The sequence below is a fragment of the Pleurodeles waltl genome, chromosome 12 (genome assembly GCF_031143425.1).
Source record: "Pleurodeles waltl isolate 20211129_DDA chromosome 12, aPleWal1.hap1.20221129, whole genome shotgun sequence".
In the NCBI taxonomy this organism is placed as follows: domain Eukaryota; kingdom Metazoa; phylum Chordata; class Amphibia; order Caudata; family Salamandridae; genus Pleurodeles; species Pleurodeles waltl.
The window spans coordinates 316,708,437-316,723,321 of record NC_090451.1 but is presented as its reverse complement, the minus strand read 5'-3'; positions in this window follow the sequence as shown (position 1 = coordinate 316,723,321).

The following is a 14,885-nucleotide window of genomic DNA, read 5'->3' as shown; positions in this document are numbered from 1 at the left end:
ACATCACAGCAGACACAAGGGGGTGAGTACAAGCACATTCTGCTGATGTTGCACACATTGGAGGTGTCTGGGTGGGGGAGGAGGGCTGTGGGTATCCCTAGGCCAGGGCGTTTTCTGTAGGCTAGGCCCCTCCGTTAAGCATGGCCCTGTACCCCCGCCCCCCACCTCTGTAGGTTGCCTAGTACAGCTATTCATGGCCCTGTGTCACCTATGTGTGGAGTTGTCGTCCATAGGCTTGTAGGCCATGTCCCACGGATTGAGTAGTGTACCCCAAGTGCGCGGCGTAGTGCAGGGGGCTTCTGTGTTTGTCCTCTCCGCCAACGGTGTTGCCAATGCATGCACTCAACATGTCTTTGTTTCTCCACCTCTCCCTTTTTTTGTGGTCTTCCTGTTCATGTGTGCATTAGCATCATCAGGCGGAGGAGAAGTGGCATCGGAGCACGAGGGAGCTGCATCTCACATGGCCATGGAGGGCCATGCAACTGACTCGGATTTCACCAGTAAGACGGAGGGCGAGGGGAGCTCCACAGCGGGCACACGTGGTGACACCAGCAACACAGACACGTCCTCGGAAGGGAGCTCCCTTGTGGTGGCGGCAACATCCGTGCCCACCGCAACAACAGGTACAGCCGCCACCCAGCGCACCAGCTCCGCCCTCCCAGCAGCCCCTCTGCGTTCGCCCCGTGCCCGCTCACCCAGGAAGGTGGGCATCTCCTTCGCCCCAGGCACCTCAGGCCCTGCCCCAGTTACCCCTGCTGCCCTCAGTGAGGAGGTCATTGACCTCCTGAGGACCATCATTGTTGAGCAGTCTACCCTTTTGAATGCCATCCAGGGTGTAGAAAGGGAGGTGCACCGGAGTAATGCATACCTGGAGGGCATTCATTCGGATCAGGCTGCCCATCAGCGATCTTTCAACGCTCTGGCCTCAGCACTGACGGCAGCCATTGTCCCTGTCTCCTGCCTCCCTCCTCCAACTTCCTCAACCCAGTCCCATTCCCCTGTACCTCTGCCTATCCCAGACACACCATCAGACAAGCCTGCACACACCTCAACACCCAAGGGAAGCTCATCCAGACATAAGCACCACACATCACACAAGCATTCACACAAGCAACATCCACATGCAGACATGCCAACAGCCACTGCCTCCTCTGTGTCCCCCTCCTCCTCGTCTCCCTCCTCCCTCCCTGTGACGTCTCCACTCACACTTGCATGCACAACATCTTCAGCCACTACGTCCATCACCAGCACACCCACCAGAACACTCCGCACACGTGCAGTCACCACCCCCACTACCATTTACACGTCCCCTGTGTCCTCTCCCAGTGTGTCTGTCACCCCCTCTTCCAAACCACACAAACTCAGGCAGCCACCCACCCAACAGCCATCCACCTCACGACAGCCTCCAGCACAAGCACCTGCACCCAAAGACACCAGACTTCACTCTCCTACAACCACATCCTCTTCCTCCACTCCCATACCCACTACAACTACCCGTCCCTGTCTTACTAAATTGATTTTCCTTTCCAACCTTGACCTCTTTCCATCAACTGACCCACCCCCTCCATCTCATAAGGCTCCAATCAGCACCTCAGCCACCACAAAACCTGGACCTACAAAGACAATAGTCCAAGGATTTTGGAGTCCACCACCTTCAAGTCCAGCTACTTCGGCTAGGAGTAAAGAGACGGCCAGCCCACCCCCTGCAAAAAAAGCCAAGAAAGCCAGTGCCCGGCGCGAGAGGCCAAAGACAGCAGGCTCCAAAAGCACTACCCTGGCACCGTCAGGGAGTGGGGTGCCACCTGGCACACCGGCAAAGGGAGGAAAGGGCCACAGACGAGCAGGGAAGGGTGGCAAGGGCAGCACGCCCGACAAGTCCGGCAGCAGGCGAGCTGCCCAGCAGGGCCCCACCAGCCCCATTCCAGGTGTGCAGGAGGACACCCAGAGGCCCGGTACGGCAGCCCAGGAGGGCCCCGCCAGCCACAGCCCAGCTGCCCAGGAGGGCCCCGCCAGCCACAGCCCAGCTGCCCAGGAGGGCCCCGCCAGCCACAGCCCAGCTGCCCAGGAGGGCCCCGCCAGCCACAACCCAGCTGCCCAGGAGGGCCCCGCCAGCCACATCCCAGCTGGGCAATGAAGGAGCGCCAACTCAAGCAACGCTGAACATGGCAAGGACTGCCAAGGCAAGCACCGCTGAACAGGGCCCTTCAAGTCAAGAACCGCTGAACAGGGCACCGCCATCTCAAGAACCGCTGAACAGGGCCCTTCAAGTCAAGAACCGATGAACAAGGCCCTTCAAGTCAAGAACCGCTGAACAGGGCACCGCCATCTCAAGAACCGCTGAACAGGGCACCGCCATCTCAAGAACCGCTGAACAGGGCACCGCCATCTCAAGAACCGCTGAACTGGGCCCTTCAAGTCAAGAACCGCTGAACAGGGCCCTTCAAGTCAAGAACCGCTGAACAGGGCCCTTCAAGTCAAGAACCGCTGAACAGGGCACCGCCATCTCAAGAACCGCTGATCAGGGCCCTTCAAGTCAAGAACCGCTGAACAGGGCCCTTCAAGTCAAGAACCGCTGAACAGGGCCCTTCAACTCAAGCACTGCTCCGCTGGGCACCGCCGTCTCTGCACCGCTCCGCTGGGCCCTTCATCTCAAGCACCGCTCCGCTGGCCACCGCCGTCTCTGCACCGCTCCGCTGGGCCCTTCATCTCAAGCACCGCTCCGCTGGGCCCTTCATCTCAAGCACCGCTCCGCTGGGCACCGCCGTCTCTGCACCGCTCCGCTGGGCCCTTCATCTCAAGCACCGCTCCGCTGGGCCCTTCAACTCAAGCACCGTTCCGCTGGGCACCGCCGTCTCTGCACCACTCCGCTGGGCCCTTCATCTCAAGCACCGCTCCGCTGGGCCCTTCAACTCAAGCACCGCTCCGCTGGGCCCTTCAACTCAAGCACCGCTCCGCTGGGCACCACCGTCTCAAGCACCGCTGGCCCATTGGCAGAAGGGGCAGGCCCGCATCTGTGTCAGGCAGGGCTGCACGAAGCACTCTGGGCACCATGCCTCCTCCAGAACCAGTGGAGTCTGTAATCCACTTGTGAGACTGTGGCTTTGCACTCCCCAGGATGGCACAGTGGGCAATCCACCCACTGTAGAGACTTGTGAAACTGTGGCTTTGCACTCCCCAGGATGGCACAGTGGGCAATCCACCCACTGTAGAGACTTGTGAGACTGTGGCTTTGCACTCCCCAGGATTGAACAGTGGGCAACCCACCCACTGTAGAGACTTGAGAGACTGTGGCTTTGCACTCCCCAGCATGGCACAGTGGGCAATCCACCCACTGTAGAGACTTATGAGACTGTGGCTTTGCACTCCCCAGGATGGCACAGTGGGCAATCCACCCACTGTAGAGACTTGTGAGACTGTGGCTTTGCACTCCCCAGGATTGAACAGTGGCCATGGAGGCCCCTCGTGGATCTGGCGTCGTGGACTCATCTGGCTGAGGTGCCCCCCCTTTATATTCCCCCTGAGGTGCCTGTAGTTTTGCTATCTGATGCCCCTGCAGTGTTCTCTAATTTGGAGCCGGGTATCCTGTGTGGGCTTTGCCCATGTGTTTAGGCCCATTGGCCCACGAACAATGGCTGATACCCAATTTGGACAGGACAATTTACATATGTATATATAGTTATAGATGTTTGATATATTTTTTTACTTAGCCGTACAATATACTTCAAATTTCATGATAATTTTTTTGGGTCTTTGCATTCTTCCGGGGTGTTTGGGGGTGTCACTCTGAGTTGTTGCTCTGCATTGATGTGTATGTAGTTTTGGGTGAGGGTGAGGGTGGGTGTGTCGCATATGTGTGTCCCCGTAATTTTTTGCCTCCCCCTCCCCTGTGTCGTAGGTGCAGTACTCACCGTTGTCTTCTGCGCCGGCGTTCGTGCTCCTGGTAGAGGAGCAGGAAGACAATAGCTGATAGGATGTGTAGTTCGGGTTCCATGCTGTCCAGATTCCTCGTGGAGTGTGTAGAGGTGAGCGTTTTCCGTTCGTAATGTCTGTTTCCGCTGTGTTTTTATCGGCGGGGCTACCGCCCCTGAAAAGGTGGCGGATTGGTGGGTTGTGATAGGGTGGGCGGTACATTGTCTCCCGCCTGTCTGTTGGCGGTGACCGCCGCGCTGTTTGTTTTTCCCGCCGTGGCGGTCGGAGTGTTAAAGTGGTGGTCTCTGTTGGCGATTTCCGCCATGGTCAGAATTCCATTTTTTTTACCGCCTGTCTGTTGGCGGGTTGGCCGCCGCTTTAACACCGACCGCCAGGGTTGGAATGACCCCCATAGTGGGTATCAAACCTGTAATTACATATCGTAGGGGCAAAACCTTTAAATGTATTCTTAGTCCAAGCTACCCTGTAAACTATATAAAGGAGGATTGGTTGTCATCCCGAACGATAGGCTTTCATAACTGTGGTCACTGTGGGTTATGTAAATGGGCCAGTCGTAAAAGAACAGAATTAACAGATATTTTGGGTAAAACCTTCAAGATCACAACACACATCAATTGTGGTACCCCTTTTGTGGTATATATGGTGCTTTGTAAATGTAATCGGTACTATGTTGGGAGCACTATTCGTCCACTAAGAATCAGGATAGGAGAGCATGCGAGGGCACTCGCACATGAAGATTGTATATACCCATTAGTAGCACATATATTATCATGCGAACGGCAAGGACCCTACAAATTATTTGAGTTCTTTGGTATTGATCGGATAGGTATTGACCCAAGATGAGGGAATAGGGAACTGACGTTAAGGAGGAAAGAGGCCATGTGGATATTACGACTAAAAGCAGTCGAAATGGGTCTCAATACGGACAGGGAACTTGAATATTTTCTTGGAGACTAGGAGGTTTGGGTTAAACATCAGGATGACAACACCTTGAACAATCTTAGAAACAACATGTTGATATTCAAATGTTTTAGCAATTCGTTATGGGCTCATATGGAAGATACCATCAACGATTATATGGACACATTGTATTAGGTAAATTGTGATAAGTAAATTTACATGTATTGAGTGTATATTGTCTATTGATATTTAATATGGAAACCTCTTTTGGTTCAATAGCTGCAACTCTGTTCACAATGTGATATTTGTCATGTACTTTGAGTGTGTTTTATATGTTTTATATTATCCGTCTCTCCATCTTTTGATAGGATTATCGATTTATTGGTGTGGGTCAACAATCTTTGCTTCGTCTAGACGTAAATTATTAAATTAGACAGGGAGTTACTTGAGTCCAATAGTATCATCAAAGGGTCTATCTATGTATAACTGCACTTCTTTGTAAAAATGCACTAATTTTCACCAGATTAATTATTGCATGACACAACGCTATAACTTTGGTTCCTGGTATTATTAGGCACCTGTTACTCATATTTATGGGTTTGTCCCTCAATTATTTTTCGTATTTAGTTCTGTACCGGCCAGTCCCAGACATACTTTTTAGCCTTTTGCCTTAAGATTTATTCAGTGGTTTGATTCCTTATTTGAATTTCTAATTGAGAGCGAAGGGTGATCGATATCTTTGTTTCTTACTTATGTTGTTCCACGATTGGATATTATTCCAGTTTCAATATGGCCGCCAGCCATATAGTCCTTCTTTTATTTCTTGATGAATATTCCTTCAATGGTACTACACTTCTAGTAAGATGGCGGCCGGTTATAGTCCTTTTTCTATTATTATGAAAAATTATTTTTAGTCTATGGTATTATTTTACTAATAAGATTGCGGGCGATACTTGTGTCCTTTTTCTATGTAGAACATCTCAGTTGACCCACGCGAGATCTCAGGTATTCAATTAAGCGTTCAGCCCTTCGGTTATATTTAGGGCGCGGAGACGCTACGTACAGCGTTTTGATAATTTACAGCCCCACGCGTACTCGCTTTGGGCTGTGGACAGCAGGATATTATGCACGTGAATACAACTCATTAATGAGGTGAGTTATTTGATGGCAGTGATATTTTAAATTTGATGGGGGGCCTTTAAGTATTATAAACAATTTTGAATGGAGCGGTAAACAAATAGTTAACATTACCTTTTGGGATCTATATATTTAATATATGACTTGGTTGTTTTGGGCTACTACATCTAGTATCTTCAGTTTGTAATTGTGCCCATTTACATATGTAGACATGCTTAGGCTAAATAGATGAATAGAGACGGTCTGGTTTAAATTAGATAACATGATTTATTCGCACAACTTATTATCAGTGAGGAGTTATCCAATTTAATATTTATAGAAGTATGATCTCAGTAAGCTGAGTGTTATTGGTTACTTTATGGTTATTATATTGCCTGGATTTTTATCGAGTCTTTGTGTTTCCTCAATAATAGATATTTCATAATAGGAGCTATTTGGACACGATAGCAAGGATTATCTAAGATATACATTGTGGACCTACATAATGTAGGTAAGAATCTGGGTGTATGTGTATACATTATTAATAACTAGAGATACCATTAGGGACTGAGGTTACGCTAAATAGGTAACTTTAACCATTTTAGATACACATTTACTAACTCCCTTTTTTTGAGCACTAATTTTATGAATCTACGTCTGATATAGTGGCACGTGATTTAATACCAACAACGCATGATGACACAATATATGATATTTTCACATGTGGGAACAAAGATGCTCTAAGAACTTGCATGATTTTTCCATCCCACCATTTATACCACACTGGTGGTGGTCTCCATATCTATATAAGTGGACCGAGATTATAATAACTGATACTTGTACGATTGCAGCCCTGATGAAGTCATTGGGAAATTCCCGGACGAAACACGTGTTGGCTGTGAATCTGAACAAGGAGTGGAATCAATAGAGACTGCAAGATATTTTTGAGGAATATTATATAATTTGGATCAAAGGAATTTGAACTTTGACCTTGCAATATATAAGAAGCTGGGAGCAACAAGATTTTGATTATTCGGTTACTTTGAATTTGGACATTGACACTTATTTGGAGGACATTGATATACATGATGAATAACATTCTTATTTCTTTTCTCTTGTAACCATACATAAATCCAACTATGATCAAATGATTTCCTGCTCATGAGTGCTGCTATTCAAATTTATAACAAATTTTAAAATATTGACTTTGGAATACTGTATATGAGTGCCTCTTGTAGTCAATGGTATTCTGGCTGCAGAGCAACAAAGTCAATTATTATGTTGTGTTGTATAATTTAATCTTGAGACGACATATGCTCAGTACTTGTTTTACAAAGTTGCACCAGAACCTAGTTACCAGTAAGCTGACTGATCCAAGCTCTGGACTAGCACAATAGTGTCCAAAACAATATCAGGGAGGGACACCCATAAATTTGGTCAGGGTTTCCTCCAGGAGAAAGAGGGGGTAGAAAACTTAAAAAATAAGAAATTCTCTAAAGGCCCCCATAATAACTACCAAGGGAGTAGTCATAACCAGTCTCAGTCTGATCCTAAAAAGAAAGGATTCTATGACCCTAAGACAGGGAGGTTTGTACCCCAATGCATAGAGTGCTCCGAGTATGGCCACTCTAAGGGTGACTCCAAATGTCCCAAGAGGGCACAGCCTCCCAATAGTGGGCAGGCACCTGAGTTGGCCATTGTAACGCTCAGGGAGGAGACAGTCCCAGCTACTTTTGTAGAACAGATAGAGCTAACCCTATTGTCCCTGGGGGATAAAGACACGGTCCCTCATTACAAGCCTGGTGGTAAATGGCGCCTACCGCTGTGCTGATGGCCGCCAACATACCGTGACTGCGGCTGTAATCGGCCATGGGTATTATGACCCACACAGAGAATACCGCCACAATACAGACATCCACACAAGTCCACTACACCAAAGGTCAGTGATAAACTGGTGATAGCAAAACCCACACTGTCACGTCAACAGGAATACACCCACAGTATCACGACCCATGAATCAATGTGGCGGTCCTTCAACCGCAGAAAACCATTGGCGGTACAGACCGCCGCGCTCAAAATACACACACACTTACAAATCACAACCACATTGGACAATTCAAAATATACACACCTGATACATATACACACACCACACTTACACACCCACAACACTATAAAACACACACCCATAATACCCACAACCCCTTAGAACCAAAAAAAGAGACCAAGCACAGAGAGACAAGCAAAGAGCACACGCTCACTCAGAGGCACAGAACACCATCACCCATACACCATTCACACACATCACATTATACATCCAAACATATCACCCCACACATCATCACACACATATCACTCATACCACATCATGGCACCTCAAAGACCCTCCAGTTATTCTGAGGAGGAGCTAAGAATCATGGTGGAGGAAATCATCCGGGTAGAGCCACAGCTATTTGGATCACAGGTGCAGCAGACGTCCATTTCAAGGAAGATGGAGCTATGGGCGAGAGTCGTGGATAGGGTCAATGCCATGGGACAGCATCTAAGAACAAGGGATGACATAAGGAAGCAGTGGGATGACCTATGGGGGAAGGTGCGTTCCGTGGTATCAAGACACCAGATAGAAGTACAGAGGACTGGCGGTGGACCCTCACCTCAACCCTCACAACTAACAACATGGGAGGAGCAAGTCTTGGCGATTATGCATCCTGAGGACCACGCAGGAGTAGCAGGAAGACTGGACTCTGGTAAGGCAAATCTTTACTACTTTATCCCCCACCCTACCTACATGTTATCACATACACCCACCCAAACCCTCACTCCCATCACTCCATCACCTCACATCCACCTCACCATCACAACCCACACATTCCAATCCCAAGCCCTGCATGCAACAACAATGCATGGACACCCATCACAGACCTACATGGACACCCATCACCACAGCATGCCCAGTAGAGAGACCCACCAAGCCCACACAATCAGCAATCACACAAGGCCAAGCCGACAGGGAAAGCACAAATATAGAAGGGAAACACACCCTTTGAACAAGATGGCACACACAGATACAATAACAATGCATTTACATCCCAATAGGACCCCTACCGAACGTCACCGGACAGGAGGTGCCAGCTATATCAAGTCCCCCCACAGAAGAGGCCCACAGTGATGACAGCAGCTCTGCACTCCTGGATCACGATGACCAACCTGGCCCATCTGGGACTTCTGGACTTCCGGACAGTCGGTTACCCTGCCACAGTCCCAAATCACCACAGAGCCTCATCCCTCAGGAAACACCACCACAGCCCCCACCCAGTGGGCCCATGCCACTGTCCCCAGGACACGTCAATCAGCAGCGTGTCTACCACTACAGGGACCCCAGGCAACACCACTAACCCAGGACGACCAGGGACCTGGGGTCATTGGCAGTGGGCACACGGTTCAGGGAACAGAGGCACAAGACAACAGGGAAGCTGGGAGGGCTGTTGTGCGACAGGGGGAGGACAGGCCCAGGAAACCAACCCTCCACGAGGCACTCTCAAACATCATGGGAGCATACCACCTTTCCCAGGAGACCATGGGCACGGTACTGGCCAAGTTTCAGGAGACCCAGCGGCTGCAGGAGGGACAGTACATGGAGATCAGGGATGACCTCACAAAAACCTACAGCATCCTGGTCACCATAGCAGGGGTGCTTGCTGATATGGGCAAGAGCACAAGGGAGGCAGTGGCATAACAAAGGGCACCTGACACTAGCCAAACCGATGAACAGCCTTCCACCTCCACCGGCGCTAGTGGACAGGAGGCCTCGCCACAGGACCAACAGGCCACCAGCACCCCACCCCCTGCAGAAGGAGAACCACCCCACAAATGGTCCCTGCGATCCAGGCACAAGACAGAGAAAATTGCTAAGACACCCACCAGGAAATAGGACCCTCCTGACTGTCACCCTTCTGTCCCACTCTGTTACCCTGTCCACCTTGAACTGCCATTGCTCCCCTTCCTATGCCCCCTTGAACAATGCACCTGTGATGCCATGAGACTTGGCTCTACCGTGGACTTTCCTCCACCATTACCCCAGCCCCTTGCACATACCCCTTTACTTATTAGCACCTTCAATAAATACCCTTGACACAAAGATCAATCTGGAGTGAGTCTGATGATTCACAAAAGTATTACTACAACATTAGCAAAGCATTGCAAGGTTTATGTTCATTTACACATAACAATGTATGACAGTTGTTGGGCAGCAGTACACTTAGCATAAGCCAGAATGAGGTACACAGATCTGAAAAAAGGAAACCCAAAGGTAACAGTCAGTGTCCATAGTCAGAGGGTAAGATGCTGCCATGTACAATGTCGTAAAGTTTACTGAAATGTGAAGAGGAGTTACAGTTGCTTACCTGTGTGTCACTGAAAGTACTGCAGGATAATGTTTGTTCTGTTGTCAACATCTTCTTCCTCTGCCTCCTCTTCCTCACTGTCCACAGGCTCCACCGCTGCCACAAGACCATCACCAGGCTCACCCTCCAGCAGAAAAGGCACCTGGCGTCTCAATGCCAGGTTGTGCAACATACAGCATGCCACAATGATCTGGCACTCCTTTTTGGGTGAGTAGTACAGGGAGCCACCTGCTAGATGGAGGCACCGGAATCTGGCTTTCAGGAGGCCGAATGTCCTCTCAATAATCCTCCTAGTTCACCCATGTGCCTCATTGTAACATTCCTCTGCCCTTGTCCTGGGATTCCTCACTGGGTCAGTAGCCATGAGAGGCTGGGGTAACCAGAGTCACCTGCAAATATCGAGGGACAATTGTGAACACACTAACCCTTAGGGACAACCCCATACCCAGACACCTACTCCTACTGTGTGGGGACCTTGGGCTCACCTATTAGCCACACCTGGTGCCTCTGGAGTTGGCCCATCACATAAGGGATGCTGCTATTTCGCAAGATAGAGGCATCATGCACAGAGCCAGGATATTTTGCATTCACATGGGAGATGTACTAGTCCTCCAAACACACCATTTGCACATTCATCAAATGATAGCTTTTTCTATTCCTGTACACCTGTTCATTTCTGCTGGGGGACAAATGCCACATGTGTACCATCAATGGCACCCATGATGTTGGGGATATGTCACAGGTCATAAAAGTCAGCTTTCACCGTGGCCAAATCCTCCACCTGGTGGAACACGATGTAGCTGTGCATATGTTTCAGCAGGGCAGACAACACCCTGCTCAACACGTTTGAGAACATTGGCTGAGACATCCTTGATGCTCTGGCCACTGTAGTTTGGAAGGAGCCACTTGCCAGGAAAGGGAGCACTGACCTGCACTAGAGGGGGGATTCCTGTGGGCTGCCGGATAGCTGACATCAGGTCTGACTCCAATTGGACACACAGTTCTTGAACTGTGGCACGATCAAGTCTGTATGTGATTATAATGTGTCTGTCCTCCATTGTCGACAGGTCCACCAGGGGTCTGTACACCGGAAGATGCCGCCATCTCATCATCTGCCTCAGCGGTTGTAGCCTATGGAGGAGAACGGTGAGCAGAAGGTCATTCCCCACATAGATAGCACAACTGTGTCTGAGTCAATGTTACAGAAGCAGGGTGTGAAATCGAGAGTCAGTATATGTGCCAATATGTGTTGTGATGCAGTTAGGTACCATGGTATATGCCCCCCTGAAATGGCGGCTGCCTGACCTATGAGGAGGGACAAGAGGAAATAAGGTAACTGCGTTGGCGTTGTGCAGTGTTGCAGTAGGGGTCGAACCGCACTGCCACGGAAATCACTGCCATTTTCTACCCATTCACTCATTTGATAACTGACCATCTACAAGGGAGTACCTACACTGCAAGTGCTGCTGTGACCTGAGTCTGGAAGCGACAATGGCTCATGTGTCTGGGGAAAGGGCCCCTGCCTTCACTGCAGAGGAGTTGGAGAAACTGGTGAATGGGGGCATCTCCCAGTACATGCTGCTCTACGGTCCTCCAGACAAACAGGTGAGTACACTGTGAGCATGATGCGTGGGCAATGCCTGCTTGGAGTGGTGTGCATGGAAGCCACATGTTGGGGGGTGCTAAGGCATCATGGCCTGACTGCTGCTTGAGAGATTGTCACTGTATGTGCGTCAGGGCATGGGTGGCAACTGGTGGGCAATGAGTATGATGCTCCAAACAGGTGAGTAATTACATTTTCCACTGTCTTTACCCTCTAGGTCAGCACCCACCAGAAGAAGGGTATTTTGCGTGCCATCGCCAAGGAGGTGCGGACCCTGGGGGTCTATCACAGGTGGAGCACCCACTGCCACAAAAGATGGGAGGACCTGCGCCGCTGATCAAAAAGACGGTGGAGGCCCAGCTGGGGCTGGCCTCCCAACGTGGAAGGGGTGCCTGTCCCACCATGACCCCCATGATGTTCTGCATCCTGGCGGTGGCCTATCCGGAGTTGGATGGGCACTTGAGGGCATCATAGCAGCCACAAGGGGGTGAGTACCGTTTCAGACAGTTGACTTTGCGCCCTTTAGGAACTAGATGGCTGGGGGATGTGGGCTGTGGGTGCCCCTAGGCCAGGGCGATCATACCAGGGTAGGTCCCTTATTTGCAGGCTCTGAAGCACCCCTACCCCAATGGTACAAGTGGCCAACTACTAGTGTGCAGGGTCCTGTGGGTGTCAGGTGTGCAGGTGCTTGCGTTAGACATTGTACCCCATGGGCTGGTGACTACCCTAGTGAGTGGTTGGGCATGGCCTAATGCATAGGGCAGCTCAGTGTGTGTTGTGTGCGCCAACGGTAGTGGTGTTGCTGGCAGTGACCATGTGTGTCCTCTGTCTATCCCTCCTTCTTGTTTTGTCACCCTGTCCTTGTGGGCATTAGCATCATCTGGCAGAGGAGTAGAGGCACTGGCGACGGAGGGAGCTTTATCCCTCATGGCCCAGGAGGGTGAATCCACAGAGGGTGACGGAGGGTGAGGGGAGCTCCACGACGAGGACAGGAGGGGAGACCATTGACTGCAACTCCTCTTCTGATGGAAGCTCCCTGGCAGTGGCAGACACGTCTGTGCCCACCCCAACAACAGGTACAGCCGTCACCCCCCCTACCAGCACCGCCCTCCCAGCAGCCCCTCATCGTGTTTCCCGTGCCCGCTCGGCCAGGAGGGAGGGCATCTCCTTCGCCCCAGGCACCTCAGGCCCTGCCCCAGTCAGCCCTGCTGCACTCAGTGAGGATGCTATTGACCTCCTGAGATCCCTCACTCTTCAGCAGTCAACCATTCTGAATGCCATCCAGGGTGTGGAGAGGCATTTACAACAAACAAATGCATTTCTGGAGGGCATTAATTCTGGCGTGGTGGCCAAACAGAGAGCATTTCAGGCTCTGGCCTCAGCACTGATGGCAGCCATTGTCCCTGTGTCCAGCCTCCCCCCTCCAACTTCTACTACCCAGACGCAATCCCATCTACCTCAGCCTATCCAAAGCACACCTTCAGACCAGCATGCACACACATCAACACACAAAGGTGGCTCAGGAAAACATAAGCACCACACATCATCACACAGGCACTCACACAAGCACCATACCCATGCACACATATCAACATCCACTGCCTCCACTGTGTCCCCCTCCTCCTCTTCCTCCACCTCCCTCCCAGTATCATCTCCACTCACACCTGCATGCACATCATCAGCCACTGCCTCCATCACCAGCATGCCCATCACAACACACCCCTTACGAGCAATCACCACCACCACAACCATTCACACGTCCCCTGTGTCCTCTCCCAGTGTGTCTGTGAGCCCTCCTCCCAAAGTCTGCAAACGCAGGCACACACCCACTCAACAGCCATCCACCTCACAAAAGCCTCCAGTCAATGCTCCTTCACCCAAACTCAGCAGATGCACACCTCCTTCAACCACTACCTCTTCCTCCACTCCCACACCCCCTCCATCTTCCCATCCCAGTGTGTCAAAAACTTTTCCTAGCTAACGTTGTCCTCTTCCCTACACCTCCACCCCGTCCTTCCTCTAGGGCCAGGATGTCTAGATCCCAGGCCAGCACCTCAGCCACCAAATTGGCGTCCGCTGTGGTCCCTGCAAGTCCAGGAGGATCGAAGGGGCACCCGTCAGGGCTGCCAGTGTGCCACCTACAGATGGTAAGCACAGCCCAATTCCGCCACCTGCCAAGGTTAAGAAAGGGCCGGCATGCAGCAGGGAAAAGTTGCACCACCCACCCAGCAAGGCCTCATCCAAACACAAAGAGGACAGTGCCAAGGTCCCAGCAGTGACTACTAAGGTGGGGAAGGGCCACAAAAGCAAGGGCAAGTCACCTCAGGGCATTAAGCCTCCTGGTGATGGGCTAGTGACCACCATTTCCCCAGACAGGCCAGCAACCTGTACCATGGTCAGCACTGCTGCACCGACTGCCACCAGCACCACCACCTGCCCTGCCATCTGCACAACCCCCTGCACAGCCGCTGCCACAACTTCAGTCACCAGCATCCTCAACAGTGATCAGCTGTCCGAGGCTGTCAAAGACAGTCTGGTGTCTCCCTCCACTACTACAGGCACCTGCACCACGGGCAGCACTGACAGCATCTCTGCCGCAGCCACTGCCGCAGCCACCGTCACAGCCACCACCACAGCCACCGCCACCTGCAACGCCATCTGCACCGCCATGAGCCCAGCTGGTGCCACAACATCGGACAACAGCAGCATCCTCAGTGGGCAGCCGTCTGTGGCTGCAGGAGACGTCCTCGACCCTGCACACACCACATGAGACACCACCACCAGCACTGGCACTACCAGCAGTTTGCAGCCTAAGTAGCCGCAGGATGGAGTGTGGCTCTGCCTTCATGGAGTATCATGCTACCTGTTCCCTGCACATCTCATAGCTCAGACACCCAGGTGAGGGTATGGGAACTGCCACACCCCAGGTGCAG